The 17502-nt window shown below is 45.0% G+C and overlaps 9 non-coding genes across 9 annotated transcripts; all 9 read left to right on the top strand.

Annotated features, from left to right (window-relative positions):
* Positions 1-1213: 1213 nt before the first annotated feature.
* On the top strand, positions 1214-1285 carry Trnae-uuc (transfer RNA glutamic acid (anticodon UUC)). Its single transcript has one exon. It is a non-coding gene; the product is annotated as a tRNA-Glu (tRNA).
* A 296-nt stretch (positions 1286-1581) lies between these two features.
* Positions 1582-1654, top strand: Trnak-uuu (transfer RNA lysine (anticodon UUU)). The gene has a single exon. It is a non-coding gene; the product is annotated as a tRNA-Lys (tRNA).
* Positions 1655-5458: 3804 nt separating this feature from the next.
* On the top strand, positions 5459-5530 carry Trnae-uuc (transfer RNA glutamic acid (anticodon UUC)). Its single transcript has one exon. It is a non-coding gene; the product is annotated as a tRNA-Glu (tRNA).
* Positions 5531-5826: 296 nt separating this feature from the next.
* Trnak-uuu (transfer RNA lysine (anticodon UUU)) lies at positions 5827-5899 on the top strand. The gene has a single exon. It is a non-coding gene; the product is annotated as a tRNA-Lys (tRNA).
* A 3807-nt stretch (positions 5900-9706) lies between these two features.
* On the top strand, positions 9707-9778 carry Trnae-uuc (transfer RNA glutamic acid (anticodon UUC)). The gene has a single exon. It is a non-coding gene; the product is annotated as a tRNA-Glu (tRNA).
* Positions 9779-10074: 296 nt separating this feature from the next.
* Trnak-uuu (transfer RNA lysine (anticodon UUU)) lies at positions 10075-10147 on the top strand. Its single transcript has one exon. It is a non-coding gene; the product is annotated as a tRNA-Lys (tRNA).
* A 3423-nt stretch (positions 10148-13570) lies between these two features.
* Positions 13571-13643, top strand: Trnat-cgu (transfer RNA threonine (anticodon CGU)). The gene has a single exon. It is a non-coding gene; the product is annotated as a tRNA-Thr (tRNA).
* Positions 13644-13954: 311 nt separating this feature from the next.
* Positions 13955-14026, top strand: Trnae-uuc (transfer RNA glutamic acid (anticodon UUC)). The gene has a single exon. It is a non-coding gene; the product is annotated as a tRNA-Glu (tRNA).
* A 296-nt stretch (positions 14027-14322) lies between these two features.
* On the top strand, positions 14323-14395 carry Trnak-uuu (transfer RNA lysine (anticodon UUU)). Its single transcript has one exon. It is a non-coding gene; the product is annotated as a tRNA-Lys (tRNA).
* The last annotated feature ends 3107 nt before the right edge of the window (positions 14396-17502 follow it).

The raw sequence follows: 17502 nt of genomic DNA, 5'->3' as shown, positions 1-17502 counted from the left end.
ACAGCACACATACTCATACGCGAAAATTTGCGCCCGTTTCGGTGGCCGGGAATCGAACCCGGATCAACTGCTTGGAAGGCGTGATAGTAGCTGTAGGCTCTTTACGAGGTAGGAGGCTGCATCCACACGCATTCGGGTAGCGCCTCCACGCACGCTGCGTCTTTGGGCAGGACTCGTCGCCGCGGCCGCAACGTTACTCACACGATAGTGATGAGCGGTCGCTATAAGGCAGTGTAGTGGGGGACTCCGCGTGTGTAGCGCTTTTTTCGGTCGTATCCGATGTCGCTGGGTGGCAATCCCACTTTCCCTGCAGACAGCTGCTCGGGAATGTGCTCGGCAAGCACGGACGTCATCGGACGTCCGCCCCCAACAAATGCAACTAACAAAATGAGAACAACTACTAAAAAAGTGGTAGGTTGTTCGCCTACCACGCGGGCGGCCCGGGTTCGATTCCCGGCCGATGCATCGTTTTGCTGTTCTCGCTATAATGCCGCCGCGCCGATTGCTCGCTTGAGCTGCGTCAGCCTCAGGAATGTGTAGCAGGATTCGCTGTGAGAAGAACCAAACACGCAGCACGCAAGAGGCCGTACTTGGACGGTCGCGTGCTATTTCTGAACTCTAGCGTCGGCCTGGCCCTACAGGCCGCTGTGTCCAGGTGCCGCAAGGGCGATGTACTGTAAACTTTTCCGTTGAAAAAGCTGCGGCAGCAGTTTAATCTAGCCAGTCGGGAAAGCACGTGTAGCAACACAGCAGATTCTTGAGAAAGCGCGAACTGTCTATCTCTAATATGTGGGACTTACCAAGTTTCCTGGGACGTTTGTTGCAACGTGCCTCGGTAGCGCAGTAGGTAGCGCGTAAGTCTCATAGTCTTAAGGTCGTGAGTTCGACCCTCACCCGGCGCATTTAATTTGCTGTACATAATGGCTGAATTAACGGCGTTGCTGTTGCTAGGGAACGAACTTAATTGTCGTTTGTTATCCCCAAGGAGTCCACGCCTCAGCGTCAAAATGTTTACTTCCAATTATGGCAAGGTACAACTTTGATCTTTCTCCTCCCCTGGTATGATGCAAACTGCAATGAATAGTCAGTTTCGAGCTGTGCGCCATGCCAGTCTGCACGCACAAATACGCTCGCAAACAGAGAACACCACTGAGTCCGGATTCAGCACGAAATGCGGGAGGAGAGGGAGTAAATCTCCCGTTTATTGAGCAAATCCGGTGTGGTCTAGTGGCTAGGATACCTGGCTTTCAGCCAGGAGGCCAGGGTTCGATTCCCGGTACCGGAAGAGAAGTTTTTGCGCACACGTCCCTCCATGTTTTGGCCTTCCAACCTTCGTTTGTCGCCCTCCTTCCGGAGCTTCAACCGAACGTAATCGGGGAAAACAGGCACAAGATGCAATTACTGTCAGCACCGGGATAAAGGCAGAAGAGGCACTGGTCCGCTGTTGGGCTGCTACCAGCGTCAGTGGGAAGTCGGTGAAGTCGCCAGTTGCGCCAGAAGCCAGCAATTACCGTAGTACGCCTACACACGCGTTCCAATTATTCACATTGCTTGCAGCCGCTCCACCCACAACGGGCGTGAGCCCGGATAGCTCAGTCGGTAGAGCATTAGGCTTTTAACCTAAGGGTCCAGTGTTCGAGTCCCTGTCCGGGCGAAGATTTTTAACGCTTCCGTAATGGCTCGTCTCGTAGCGCTGGTAGCCCTGCCGTAACCAGTGCACAGAGTTCGTTTCCTGTCAACATTCTGCGCAGACTGGTTGGATTTTTCACGATTCGAGGGAAGCTTCAGATACGAGCAGTCGTGGCCGAGTGGTTACAGACCCAGTTTCTTGTTATAACTGAGTGGTTGAGAGTTTATGATTTATGATGGATGATAAGATTTTTGAGGAAGCACTATTCGATATGTCTGTCACTGAAGAATTCGTAAGACGCTGTGGGCAGAATGTGGGTTTAATGCAGAGGATGTTGCAAAGCGTGGTGATGAGGTTAAGAAATAAATTGAGGAGATCATCCAGAATATTATTTCTAGAGAGCAACAGAAGAAACACGAGATGCACGAAAGGCTGAATTCTTTATTGCATGAAGCTGACAAACTAAGTAAGGAACTTGAATTTCATTTTTATCCTGCATTATATGATACGCTGCCTTTATGTGAGGCTCTTACTAAGCTAGAGTGTGAAACAAGAAAACTTCTTCTCTTGAAGTGTGCGCTCATGAAAGAAATATTGGAGATTTCAAAGCAGGAGGCAGAACTGTGTTCAAGTCTTGGAGAAGCTACAGAGATTAAGGTAGAGGATGCTCTACCAACAAGTGATGAGACAGCCATTTTCAATCAAAGACTTTGAGTTCTGCAGTCACGAAAGAGTGCTGCTCAACAAGAAAGCGGACTCCCTTCAAGTATAATTAACGAAAGGGAAGCATTCAGAGTCATTAACAACACAAAACAACATATTACTCTAAAGACTTCAAAAATGCCAATGAAACCCCCTCGCAGAAACATTGGTATGGCAGTTCGTCTCAGGCGTAACTCATCTGAATTTACTGAATGCCAAGCAAATAAAAAACTTAGGCCTTCTTCTCTTCCTGATATGGACATACTATGAATGAAAACAAAAAAGAACCTTATTTGGTACTCAGTGAATCTTAAGTTAGTGGAGTTGTATCATTGTCATTTTGTATTGTTTTTAACTGAAGATATTTATTTATGACTGTTCCACATCCCAAAGTGATTTTTATTTTCTATAACTACCTTTAGACTTTGCAAATATTAGTCAGAATATGTTAAATACCAAAAAATTCACATGTTGCGTCTTCAAAGAAAGGGGGTCATGTTATATTCTGAGTTGTCTTATAGTGAGGTAAATACAGACACTTTTTATTATTATATTGATCTGTCTGAAGAAGTTAAGTACCATGCACGAGCTCATACTTGCTTTGAATTCTGCACCTCATGCAGTTGAAAAATTCCTCATTTCCAGCACCTTCATTTGATTAGTTTCTCAAGTATTGAGGAAGCCTTTATTCCACTTTTCTCGCATGTACTGAACAATCTGCTGCTTCAGTCCATGAAATCTTCCCTGTGTTCCCCTGAAAGTGTAGCATGTAGAACTTAAAGCATTTAATTTATTCTTCATCTGACATCAGCTACGAAAATTAACTTGTGTGTTATTAGATTTTCTTTTTGTTGCACAGACTTTTGTGGTCTCTGCTTCAGGAATAACCATTAACTTACAATTATATGTGCGAACCAATTGTTAACTGCAGATTCATAGAGTCATGTATCTCAACCATCACAGATATGATTTTGTATCCATTATTAATCGCTACAATTTACTGTTCTCATAGAATTAAGCAAACTTAATGACAGTAATAATTTATCCTCTTAACTCCCTACAGTGGATCAACAGGAATTGGACATCCAGTTTAAATGTGATGTATGTTCCTAAAAAAACAAGGGACACAGCGCATATTCCCATAGCTGGCAGCATGAAGAAAATTGCTGCCTGCTCACCACTAACCTTCCCACATTTGGCCAAGTTGATGCTGCTGCATCCTATCGCACCCTTTTGAAAACTAAGCAAAATTCACACCTAACTTCTCTGCATACTTCCAAAAAGGTTACCAGAAGTCCACAGTACAGCCAAGAGCTAATACTAAGTATCAGAGATACTTCGTTGCACCTGTAAGACTTGGGTTAGTTCACTAAATTCTCTCTAAAGGTGGACAAAATAATTTTTCAATCCATATTGCAGGTATGTAACACTATGCATTTAAGGGTTAAAATTGTATTCTATTGTGTATTCTACTCCAGCAGTGTTTTACGTATATGTATAGTATTTATGCTGTAGAGTGGTGTTTACAAACCCTACTTGATAACAGTGAATGTGCAATCAAGAAAATGTAACAAAAAATTAATATTTAATAATGTTTAATACGATAAAAAAAGTGGTTAAGGCGTCTGACTAGAAATCAGATTCCCTCTGGGAGCGTAGGCTCGAGTCCTACCGACTGCGTCCGTTTTTTTCTTCTTTTCTTTAGGAAGGAGGAGCAGAAAATTTCGCGGTTTGCCTGTCGTTTTGGTACCTCGCCACACCTCTCCTCTCACAGCCGTTTATAGCGCCTGCCCTTTTGATAAGGGCGAATTCCAAGCGTCAGCTTTCGCGTCAGCCGAGCAAAGTCGGGACAAGTCGGGACATACTACAGGATGGCCTGCTTGGAGCAACGACGGAAAGAAAACGTTGATTTAACAGCACACATACTCATACGCGAAAATTTGCGCCCGTTTCGGTGGCCGGGAATCGAACCCGGATCAACTGCTTGGAAGGCGTGATAGTAGCTGTAGGCTCTTTACGAGGTAGGAGGCTGCATCCACACGCATTCGGGTAGCGCCTCCACGCACGCTGCGTCTTTGGGCAGGACTCGTCGCCGCGGCCGCAACGTTACTCACACGATAGTGATGAGCGGTCGCTATAAGGCAGTGTAGTGGGGGACTCCGCGTGTGTAGCGCTTTTTTCGGTCGTATCCGATGTCGCTGGGTGGCAATCCCACTTTCCCTGCAGACAGCTGCTCGGGAATGTGCTCGGCAAGCACGGACGTCATCGGACGTCCGCCCCCAACAAATGCAACTAACAAAATGAGAACAACTACTAAAAAAGTGGTAGGTTGTTCGCCTACCACGCGGGCGGCCCGGGTTCGATTCCCGGCCGATGCATCGTTTTGCTGTTCTCGCTATAATGCCGCCGCGCCGATTGCTCGCTTGAGCTGCGTCAGCCTCAGGAATGTGTAGCAGGATTCGCTGTGAGAAGAACCAAACACGCAGCACGCAAGAGGCCGTACTTGGACGGTCGCGTGCTATTTCTGAACTCTAGCGTCGGCCTGGCCCTACAGGCCGCTGTGTCCAGGTGCCGCAAGGGCGATGTACTGTAAACTTTTCCGTTGAAAAAGCTGCGGCAGCAGTTTAATCTAGCCAGTCGGGAAAGCACGTGTAGCAACACAGCAGATTCTTGAGAAAGCGCGAACTGTCTATCTCTAATATGTGGGACTTACCAAGTTTCCTGGGACGTTTGTTGCAACGTGCCTCGGTAGCGCAGTAGGTAGCGCGTAAGTCTCATAGTCTTAAGGTCGTGAGTTCGACCCTCACCCGGCGCATTTAATTTGCTGTACATAATGGCTGAATTAACGGCGTTGCTGTTGCTAGGGAACGAACTTAATTGTCGTTTGTTATCCCCAAGGAGTCCACGCCTCAGCGTCAAAATGTTTACTTCCAATTATGGCAAGGTACAACTTTGATCTTTCTCCTCCCCTGGTATGATGCAAACTGCAATGAATAGTCAGTTTCGAGCTGTGCGCCATGCCAGTCTGCACGCACAAATACGCTCGCAAACAGAGAACACCACTGAGTCCGGATTCAGCACGAAATGCGGGAGGAGAGGGAGTAAATCTCCCGTTTATTGAGCAAATCCGGTGTGGTCTAGTGGCTAGGATACCTGGCTTTCAGCCAGGAGGCCAGGGTTCGATTCCCGGTACCGGAAGAGAAGTTTTTGCGCACACGTCCCTCCATGTTTTGGCCTTCCAACCTTCGTTTGTCGCCCTCCTTCCGGAGCTTCAACCGAACGTAATCGGGGAAAACAGGCACAAGATGCAATTACTGTCAGCACCGGGATAAAGGCAGAAGAGGCACTGGTCCGCTGTTGGGCTGCTACCAGCGTCAGTGGGAAGTCGGTGAAGTCGCCAGTTGCGCCAGAAGCCAGCAATTACCGTAGTACGCCTACACACGCGTTCCAATTATTCACATTGCTTGCAGCCGCTCCACCCACAACGGGCGTGAGCCCGGATAGCTCAGTCGGTAGAGCATTAGGCTTTTAACCTAAGGGTCCAGTGTTCGAGTCCCTGTCCGGGCGAAGATTTTTAACGCTTCCGTAATGGCTCGTCTCGTAGCGCTGGTAGCCCTGCCGTAACCAGTGCACAGAGTTCGTTTCCTGTCAACATTCTGCGCAGACTGGTTGGATTTTTCACGATTCGAGGGAAGCTTCAGATACGAGCAGTCGTGGCCGAGTGGTTACAGACCCAGTTTCTTGTTATAACTGAGTGGTTGAGAGTTTATGATTTATGATGGATGATAAGATTTTTGAGGAAGCACTATTCGATATGTCTGTCACTGAAGAATTCGTAAGACGCTGTGGGCAGAATGTGGGTTTAATGCAGAGGATGTTGCAAAGCGTGGTGATGAGGTTAAGAAATAAATTGAGGAGATCATCCAGAATATTATTTCTAGAGAGCAACAGAAGAAACACGAGATGCACGAAAGGCTGAATTCTTTATTGCATGAAGCTGACAAACTAAGTAAGGAACTTGAATTTCATTTTTATCCTGCATTATATGATACGCTGCCTTTATGTGAGGCTCTTACTAAGCTAGAGTGTGAAACAAGAAAACTTCTTCTCTTGAAGTGTGCGCTCATGAAAGAAATATTGGAGATTTCAAAGCAGGAGGCAGAACTGTGTTCAAGTCTTGGAGAAGCTACAGAGATTAAGGTAGAGGATGCTCTACCAACAAGTGATGAGACAGCCATTTTCAATCAAAGACTTTGAGTTCTGCAGTCACGAAAGAGTGCTGCTCAACAAGAAAGCGGACTCCCTTCAAGTATAATTAACGAAAGGGAAGCATTCAGAGTCATTAACAACACAAAACAACATATTACTCTAAAGACTTCAAAAATGCCAATGAAACCCCCTCGCAGAAACATTGGTATGGCAGTTCGTCTCAGGCGTAACTCATCTGAATTTACTGAATGCCAAGCAAATAAAAAACTTAGGCCTTCTTCTCTTCCTGATATGGACATACTATGAATGAAAACAAAAAAGAACCTTATTTGGTACTCAGTGAATCTTAAGTTAGTGGAGTTGTATCATTGTCATTTTGTATTGTTTTTAACTGAAGATATTTATTTATGACTGTTCCACATCCCAAAGTGATTTTTATTTTCTATAACTACCTTTAGACTTTGCAAATATTAGTCAGAATATGTTAAATACCAAAAAATTCACATGTTGCGTCTTCAAAGAAAGGGGGTCATGTTATATTCTGAGTTGTCTTATAGTGAGGTAAATACAGACACTTTTTATTATTATATTGATCTGTCTGAAGAAGTTAAGTACCATGCACGAGCTCATACTTGCTTTGAATTCTGCACCTCATGCAGTTGAAAAATTCCTCCTCATTTCCAGCACCTTCATTTGATTAGTTTCTCAAGTAATGAGGAAGCCTTTATTCCACTTTTCTCGCGTGTACTGAACAGTCTGCTGCTTCAGTCCATGAAATCTTCCCTGTGTTGCCCTGAAAGTTTAGCATGTAGAACTTAAAGCATTTAATTTATTCTTCATCTGACATCAGCTACGAAAATTAACTTGTGTGTTATTAGATTTTCTTTTTGTTGCACAGACTGTTGTGGTCTCTGCTTCAGGAATAACCATTAACTTACAATTATATGTGCGAACCAATTGTTAACTGCAGATTCATAGTCATGTTTCTCAACCATCACAGATATGATTTTGTATGCATTATTAATCGCTACAATTTACTGTTCTCATAGAATTAAGCAAACTTAATGACAGTAATAATTTATCCTCTTAACTCCCTACAGTGGATCAACAGGAATTGGACATCCAGTTTAAATGTGATGTATGTTCCTAAAAAAACAAGGGACACAGCGCATATTCCCATAGCTGGCAGCATGAAGAAAATTGCTGCCTGCTCACCACTAACCTTCCCACATTTGGCCAAGTTGATGCTGCTGCATCCTATCCCACCCTTTTGGAAACTAAGCAAAATTCACACCTAACTTCTCTGCATACTTCCAAAAAGGTCACCAGAAGTCCACAGTACAGCCAACAGCTAATACTAAGTATCAGAGATACTTCGTTGCACCTGTAAGACTTGGGTTAGTTCGCTAAATTCTCTCTAAAGGTGGACAAAATAATTTTTCAATCCATATTGCAGGTATGTAACACTATGCATTTAAGGGTTAAAATTGTGTTCTATTGTGTATTCTACTCCAGCAGTGTTTTACGTAAATGTATAGTATTTATGCTGTAGAGTGGTGTTTACAAACCCTACTTGATAACAGTGAATGTGCAATCAAGAAAATGTAACAAAAAATTAACATTTAATAATGTTTAATAAGATAAAAAAAAGTGGTTAAGGCGACTGACTAGAAATCAGATTCCCTCTGGGAGCGTAGGTTCGAGTCCTACCGACTGCGTCCGTTTTTTTTCTTTTTTTCTTTAGGAAGGAGGAGCAGAAAATTTCGCGGTTTGCCTGTCGTTTTGGTACCTCGCCACACCTCTCCTCTCACAGCCGTTTATAGCGCCTGCCCTTTTGATAAGGGCGAATTCCAAGCGTCAGCTTTCGCGTCAGCCGAGCAAAGTCGGGACAAGTCGGGACATACTACAGGATGGCCTGCTTGGAGCAACGACGGAAAGAAAACGTTGATTTAACAGCACACATACTCATACGCGAAAATTTGCGCCCGTTTCGGTGGCCGGGAATCGAACCCGGATCAACTGCTTGGAAGGCGTGATAGTAGCTGTAGGCTCTTTACGAGGTAGGAGGCTGCATCCACACGCATTCGGGTAGCGCCTCCACGCACGCTGCGTCTTTGGGCAGGACTCGTCGCCGCGGCCGCAACGTTACTCACACGATAGTGATGAGCGGTCGCTATAAGGCAGTGTAGTGGGGGACTCCGCGTGTGTAGCGCTTTTTTCGGTCGTATCCGATGTCGCTGGGTGGCAATCCCACTTTCCCTGCAGACAGCTGCTCGGGAATGTGCTCGGCAAGCACGGACGTCATCGGACGTCCGCCCCCAACAAATGCAACTAACAAAATGAGAACAACTACTAAAAAAGTGGTAGGTTGTTCGCCTACCACGCGGGCGGCCCGGGTTCGATTCCCGGCCGATGCATCGTTTTGCTGTTCTCGCTATAATGCCGCCGCGCCGATTGCTCGCTTGAGCTGCGTCAGCCTCAGGAATGTGTAGCAGGATTCGCTGTGAGAAGAACCAAACACGCAGCACGCAAGAGGCCGTACTTGGACGGTCGCGTGCTATTTCTGAACTCTAGCGTCGGCCTGGCCCTACAGGCCGCTGTGTCCAGGTGCCTCAAGGGCGATGTACTGTAACCTTTTCCGTTGAAAAAGCTGCGGCAGCAGTTTAATCTAGCCAGTCGGGAAAGCACGTGTAGCAACACAGCAGATTCTTGAGAAAGCGCGAACTGTCTATCTCTAATATGTGGGACTTACCAAGTTTCCTGGGACGTTTGTTGCAACGTGCCTCGGTAGCGCAGTAGGTAGCGCGTAAGTCTCATAGTCTTAAGGTCGTGAGTTCGACCCTCACCCGGCGCATTTAATTTGCTGTACATAATGGCTGAATTAACGGCGTTGCTGTTGCTAGGGAACGAACTTAATTGTCGTTTGTTATCGCCAAGGAGTCCACGCCTCAGCGTCAAAATGTTTACTTCCAATTATGGCAAGGTACAACTTTGATCTTTCTCCTCCCCTGGTATGATGCAAACTGCAATGAATAGTCAGTTTCGAGCTGTGCGCCATGCCAGTCTGCACGCACAAATACGCTCGCAAACGGAGAACACCACTGAGTCCGGATTCAGCACGAAATGCGGGAGGAGAGGGAGTAAATCTCACGTTTATTGAGCAAATCCGGTGTGGTCTAGTGGCTAGGATACCTGGCTTTCAGCCAGGAGGCCAGGGTTCGATTTCCGGTACCGGAAGAGAAGTTTTTGCGCACACGTCCCTCCATGTTTTGGCCTTCCAACCTTCGTTTGTCGCCCTCCTTCCGGAGCTTCAACCGAACGTAATCGGGGAAAACAGGCACAAGATGCAATTACTGTCAGCACCGGGATAAAGGCAGAAGAGGCACTGGTCCGCTGTTGGGCTGCTACCAGCGTCAGTGGGAAGTCGGTGAAGTCGCCAGTTGCGCCAGAAGCCAGCAATTACCGTAGTACGCCTACACACGCGTTCCAATTATTCACATTGCTTGCAGCCGCTTCACCCACAACGGGCGTGGGCCCGGATAGCTCAGTCGGTAGAGCATTAGGCTTTTAACCTAAGGGTCCAGTGTTCGAGTCCCTGTCCGGGCGAAGATTTTTAACGCTTCCGTAATGGCTCGTCTCGTAGCGCTGGTAGCCCTGCCGTAACCAGTGCACAGAGTTCGTTTCCTGTCAACATTCTGCGCAGACCGGTTGGATTTTTCACGATTCGAGGGAAGCTTCAGATACGAGCAGTCGTGGCCGAGTGGTTACAGACCCAGTTTCTTGTTATAACTGAGTGGTTGAGAGTTTATGATTTATGATGGATGATAAGATTTTTGAGGAAGCACTATTCGATATGTCTGTCACTGAAGAATTCGTAAGACGCTGTGGGCAGAATGTGGGTTTAATGCAGAGGATGTTGCAAAGCGTGGTGATGAGGTTAAGAAATAAATTGAGGAGATGATCCAGAATATTATTTCTAGAGAGCAACAGAAGAAACATGAGATGCACGAAAGGCTGAATTCTTTATTGCATGAAGCTGACAAACTAAGTAAGGAACTTGAATTTCATTTTTATCCTGCATTATATGATACGCTGCCTTTATGTGAGGCTCTTACTAAGCTAGAGTGTGAAACAAGAAAACTTCAAGAGAAGAAGTGTGCGCTCATGAAAGAAATATTGGAGACTTCAAAGCAGGAGGCAGAACTGTGTTCAAGTCTTGGAGAAGCTACAGAGATTAAGGTAGAGGATGCTCTACCAACAAGTGATGAGATAGCCATTTTCAATCAAAGACTTTGAGTTCTGCAGTGACGAAAGAGTGCTGCTCAACAGGAAAGTGGAGTCCCTTCAAGTGTAATTAACAAAACGGAAGCATTCAGAGACATTAACAACACAAAACAACATATTACTCTAGAGACTTCAAAAATGCCAATGAAACCCCCTCGCAGTAACATTGGTATGGCAGTTCGTCTCAGGCGTAACTCATCTGAATTTACTGAATGCCAAGCAAATAAAAAACTTAAGCCTTCTTCTCTTCCTGATATGGACATACTATAAATGAAAACAAAAAAGAACCTTATTTGCTGCTCAGTGAATCTTAAGTTAGTGGAGTTGTATCATTGTCATTTTGTATTGTTTTTAACTGGAGATATTTATTTATGACTGTTCCACATCCCAAAGTGATTTTTATTTTCTATAACTACCTTTAGACTTTGCAAATATTAGTCAGAATATGTTAAATACCAAAAAATTCACATGTTGGGTCTTCAAAGAAAGGGGGTCATCTTATATTCTGAGTTGTCTTATAGTGAGGTAAATACAGACACTTTTTATTATTATATTGATCTGTCTGAAGAAGTTAAGTACCATGCACGAGCTCATACTTGCTTTGAATTCTGCACCTCATGCAGTTGAAAAATTCCTCCTCATTTCCAGCACCTTCATTTGATTAGTTTCTCAAGTAATGAGGAAGCCTTTATTCCACTTTTCTCGCGTGTACTGAACAGTCTGCTGCTTCAGTCCATGAAATCTTCCCTGTGTTGCCCTGAAAGTTTAGCATGTAGAACTTAAAGCATTTAATTTATTCTTCATCTGACATCAGCTACGAAAATTAACTTGTGTGTTATTAGATTTTCTTTTTGTTGCACAGACTGTTGTGGTCTCTGCTTCAGGAATAACCATTAACTTACAATTATATGTGCGAACCAATTGTTAACTGCAGATTCATAGTCATGTTTCTCAACCATCACAGATATGATTTTGTATGCATTATTAATCGCTACAATTTACTGTTCTCATAGAATTAAGCAAACTTAATGACAGTAATAATTTATCCTCTTAACTCCCTACAGTGGATCAACAGGAATTGGACATCCAGTTTAAATGTGATGTATGTTCCTAAAAAAACAAGGGACACAGCGCATATTCCCATAGCTGGCAGCATGAAGAAAATTGCTGCCTGCTCACCACTAACCTTCCCACATTTGGCCAAGTTGATGCTGCTGCATCCTATCCCACCCTTTTGGAAACTAAGCAAAATTCACACCTAACTTCTCTGCATACTTCCAAAAAGGTCACCAGAAGTCCACAGTACAGCCAACAGCTAATACTAAGTATCAGAGATACTTCGTTGCACCTGTAAGACTTGGGTTAGTTCGCTAAATTCTCTCTAAAGGTGGACAAAATAATTTTTCAATCCATATTGCAGGTATGTAACACTATGCATTTAAGGGTTAAAATTGTGTTCTATTGTGTATTCTACTCCAGCAGTGTTTTACGTAAATGTATAGTATTTATGCTGTAGAGTGGTGTTTACAAACCCTACTTGATAACAGTGAATGTGCAATCAAGAAAATGTAACAAAAAATTAACATTTAATAATGTTTAATAAGATAAAAAAAAGTGGTTAAGGCGACTGACTAGAAATCAGATTCCCTCTGGGAGCGTAGGTTCGAGTCCTACCGACTGCGTCCGTTTTTTTTCTTTTTTTCTTTAGGAAGGAGGAGCAGAAAATTTCGCGGTTTGCCTGTCGTTTTGGTACCTCGCCACACCTCTCCTCTCACAGCCGTTTATAGCGCCTGCCCTTTTGATAAGGGCGAATTCCAAGCGTCAGCTTTCGCGTCAGCCGAGCAAAGTCGGGACAAGTCGGGACATACTACAGGATGGCCTGCTTGGAGCAACGACGGAAAGAAAACGTTGATTTAACAGCACACATACTCATACGCGAAAATTTGCGCCCGTTTCGGTGGCCGGGAATCGAACCCGGATCAACTGCTTGGAAGGCGTGATAGTAGCTGTAGGCTCTTTACGAGGTAGGAGGCTGCATCCACACGCATTCGGGTAGCGCCTCCACGCACGCTGCGTCTTTGGGCAGGACTCGTCGCCGCGGCCGCAACGTTACTCACACGATAGTGATGAGCGGTCGCTATAAGGCAGTGTAGTGGGGGACTCCGCGTGTGTAGCGCTTTTTTCGGTCGTATCCGATGTCGCTGGGTGGCAATCCCACTTTCCCTGCAGACAGCTGCTCGGGAATGTGCTCGGCAAGCACGGACGTCATCGGACGTCCGCCCCCAACAAATGCAACTAACAAAATGAGAACAACTACTAAAAAAGTGGTAGGTTGTTCGCCTACCACGCGGGCGGCCCGGGTTCGATTCCCGGCCGATGCATCGTTTTGCTGTTCTCGCTATAATGCCGCCGCGCCGATTGCTCGCTTGAGCTGCGTCAGCCTCAGGAATGTGTAGCAGGATTCGCTGTGAGAAGAACCAAACACGCAGCACGCAAGAGGCCGTACTTGGACGGTCGCGTGCTATTTCTGAACTCTAGCGTCGGCCTGGCCCTACAGGCCGCTGTGTCCAGGTGCCTCAAGGGCGATGTACTGTAACCTTTTCCGTTGAAAAAGCTGCGGCAGCAGTTTAATCTAGCCAGTCGGGAAAGCACGTGTAGCAACACAGCAGATTCTTGAGAAAGCGCGAACTGTCTATCTCTAATATGTGGGACTTACCAAGTTTCCTGGGACGTTTGTTGCAACGTGCCTCGGTAGCGCAGTAGGTAGCGCGTAAGTCTCGTAGTCTTAAGGTCGTGAGTTCGATCCTCACCCGGGGAATTTAATTTGCTGTACATAATGGCTGAATTAACGGCGTTGCTGTTGCTAGGGAACGAACTTAATTGTCGTTTGTTACCCCCAAGGAGTCCACGCCTCAGCGTCAAAATGTTTACTTCCAACTATGGCAAGGTACAACTTTGATCTTTCTCCTCCCCTGTTATGATGCAAACGGCAATTAATAGTCAGTTTCGAGCTGTGCGCCATGCCAGTCTGCACGCACAAATACGCTCGCAAACAGAGAACACCACTGAGTCCGGATTCAGCACGAAATGCGGGAGGAGAGGGAGTAAATCTCACGTTTATTGAGCAAATCCGGTGTGGTCTAGTGGCTAGGATACCTGGCTTTCACCCAGGAGGCCAGGGTTCGATTTCCGGTACCGGAAGGGAAGTTTTTGCGCACACGTCCCTCCATGTTTTGGCCTTCCAACCTTCGTTTGTCGCCCTCCTTCCGGAGCTTCAACCGAACGTAATCGGGGAAAACAGGCGCAAGATGCAATTACTGTCAGCACCGGGATAAAGGCAGAAGAGGCACTGGTCCGCTGTTGGGCTGCTACCAGCGTCAGTGGGAAGTCGGTGAAGTCGCCAGTTGCGCCAGAAGCCAGCAATTACCGTAGTACGCCTACACACGCGTTCCAATTATTCACATTGCTTGCAGCCGCTCCACCCACAACGGGCGTGAGCCCGCATAGCTCAGTCGGTAGAGCATTAGGCTTTTAACCTAAGGGTCCAGGGTTCGAGTCCATGTCCGGGCGAAGGTTTTTAACGCTTCCGTAATGGCTCGTCTCGTAGCGCTGGTAGCCCTGCCGTAATCAGTGCACAGAGTTCGTTTCCTGTCAACATTCTGCGCAGACCGGTTGGATTTTTCACGATTCGAGGGAAGCTTCAGATACGAGCAGTCGTGGCCGAGTGGTTACAGACCCAGTTTCTTGTTATAACTGAGTGGTTGAGAGTTTATGTTTTATGATGGATGATACGAATTCTTTAGTGACAGACATATCGAATAGTGCCTTCTTCAAAAATCTTAAGACGCTGTGGGCATAATGTGGGTTTAATGCAGAGGATGTTGCAAAGCGTGGTGATGAGGTTAAGAAAGAAATTGAGGAGATGATCCAGAATATTATTTCTAGAGAGCAACAGAAGAAACATGAGATGCACGAAAGGCTGAATTCTTTATTGCATGAAGCTGACAAACTAAGTAAGGAACTTGAATTTCATTTTTATCCTGCATTATATGATACGCTGCCTTTATGTGAGGCTCTTACTAAGCTAGAGTGTGAAACAAGAAAACTTCAAGAGAAGAAGTGTGCGCTCATGAAAGAAATATTGGAGACTTCAAAGCAGGAGGCAGAACTGTGTTCAAGTCTTGGAGAAGCTACAGAGATTAAGGTAGAGGATGCTCTACCAACAAGTGATGAGATAGCCATTTTCAATCAAAGACTTTGAGTTCTGCAGTGACGAAAGAGTGCTGCTCAACAGGAAAGTGGAGTCCCTTCAAGTGTAATTAACAAAACGGAAGCATTCAGAGACATTAACAACACAAAACAACATATTACTCTAGAGACTTCAAAAATGCCAATGAAACCCCCTCGCAGTAACATTGGTATGGCAGTTCGTCTCAGGCGTAACTCATCTGAATTTACTGAATGCCAAGCAAATAAAAAACTTAAGCCTTCTTCTCTTCTTGATATGGACATACTATAAATGAAAACAAAAAAGAACCTTATTTGCTGCTCAGTGAATCTTAAGTTAGTGGAGTTGTATCATTGTCATTTTGTATTGTTTTTAACTGGAGATATTTATTTATGACTGTTCCACATCCCAAAGTGATTTTTATTTTCTATAACTACCTTTAGACTTTGCAAATATTAGTCAGAATATGTTAAATACCAAAAAATTCACATGTTGGGTCTTCAAAGAAAGGGGGTCATCTTATATTCTGAGTTGTCTTATAGTGAGGTAAATACAGACACTTTTTATTATTATATTGATCTGTCTGAAGAAGTTAAGTACCATGCACGAGCTCATACTTGCTTTGAATTCTGCACCTCATGCAGTTGAAAAATTCCTCCTCATTTCCAGCACCTTCATTTGATTAGTTTCTCAAGTAATGAGGAAGCCTTTATTCCACTTTTCTCGCGTGTACTGAACAGTCTGCTGCTTCAGTCCATGAAATCTTCCCTGTGTTGCCCTGAAAGTTTAGCATGTAGAACTTAAAGCATTTAATTTATTCTTCATCTGACATCAGCTACGAAAATTAACTTGTGTGTTATTAGATTTTCTTTTTGTTGCACAGACTGTTGTGGTCTCTGCTTCAGGAATAACCATTAACTTACAATTATATGTGCGAACCAATTGTTAACTGCAGATTCATAGTCATGTTTCTCAACCATCACAGATATGATTTTGTATGCATTATTAATCGCTACAATTTACTGTTCTCATAGAATTAAGCAAACTTAATGACAGTAATAATTTATCCTCTTAACTCCCTACAGTGGATCAACAGGAATTGGACATCCAGTTTAAATGTGATGTATGTTCCTAAAAAAACAAGGGACACAGCGCATATTCCCATAGCTGGCAGCATGAAGAAAATTGCTGCCTGCTCACCACTAACCTTCCCACATTTGGCCAAGTTGATGCTGCTGCATCCTATCCCACCCTTTTGGAAACTAAGCAAAATTCACACCTAACTTCTCTGCATACTTCCAAAAAGGTCACCAGAAGTCCACAGTACAGCCAACAGCTAATACTAAGTATCAGAGATACTTCGTTGCACCTGTAAGACTTGGGTTAGTTCGCTAAATTCTCTCTAAAGGTGGACAAAATAATTTTTCAATCCATATTGCAGGTATGTAACACTATGCATTTAAGGGTTAAAATTGTGTTCTATTGTGTATTCTACTCCAGCAGTGTTTTACGTAAATGTATAGTATTTATGCTGTAGAGTGGTGTTTACAAACCCTACTTGATAACAGTGAATGTGCAATCAAGAAAATGTAACAAAAAATTAACATTTAATAATGTTTAATAAGATAAAAAAAAGTGGTTAAGGCGACTGACTAGAAATCAGATTCCCTCTGGGAGCGTAGGTTCGAGTCCTACCGACTGCGTCCGTTTTTTTTCTTTTTTTCTTTAGGAAGGAGGAGCAGAAAATTTCGCGGTTTGCGTGTCGTTTTGGCACCTCGCCACACCTCTCCTCTCACAGCCGTTTATAGCGCCTGTCCTTTTGATAAGGGCGAATTCCAAGCGTCAGCTTTCGCGTCAGCCGAGCAAAGTCGGGACAAGTCGGGACATACTACAGGATGGCCTGCTTGGAGCAACGACGGAAAGAAAACGTTAATTTAACAGCACACATACTCATACGCGAAAATTTGCGCCCGTTGCGGTGGCCGGGAATCGAACCCGGATCAACTGCTTGGAAGGCGTGATAGTAGCTGTAGGCGCTTTACGAGGTAGGAGGGTGCATCCACACGCATCCGGGTAGCGCCTCCACGCACGCTGCGTCTTTGGGCAAGACTCGTCGCCGCGGCCGCAACGTTACTCACACGATAGTGATGAGCGGTCGCTATAAGGCAGTGTAGTGGGGGACTCCGCGTGTGTAGCACTTTTTTCGGTCGTATCCGACGTCGCTGGGTGGCAATCCCACTTTCCCTGCAGACAGCTGCTCGGGAATGTGCTCGGCAAGCACGGACGTCATCGGACGCCCGCCCCCAACAAATGCAACTAACAAAATGAGAACAACAACTAAAAAAGTGGTAGGTTGTTCACCTACCACGCGGGCGGCCCGGGTTCGATTCCCGGCCGATGCATCGTTTTGCTGTTCTCGCTATAATGCCGCCGCGCCGATTGCTCGCTT

This window comes from Schistocerca cancellata, unplaced genomic scaffold (assembly GCF_023864275.1).
Source record: "Schistocerca cancellata isolate TAMUIC-IGC-003103 unplaced genomic scaffold, iqSchCanc2.1 HiC_scaffold_627, whole genome shotgun sequence".
In the NCBI taxonomy this organism is placed as follows: domain Eukaryota; kingdom Metazoa; phylum Arthropoda; class Insecta; order Orthoptera; family Acrididae; genus Schistocerca; species Schistocerca cancellata.
The sequence above is the reverse complement of the archived record's forward strand: the minus strand, read 5'-3'. Positions and strand labels throughout refer to the sequence as shown.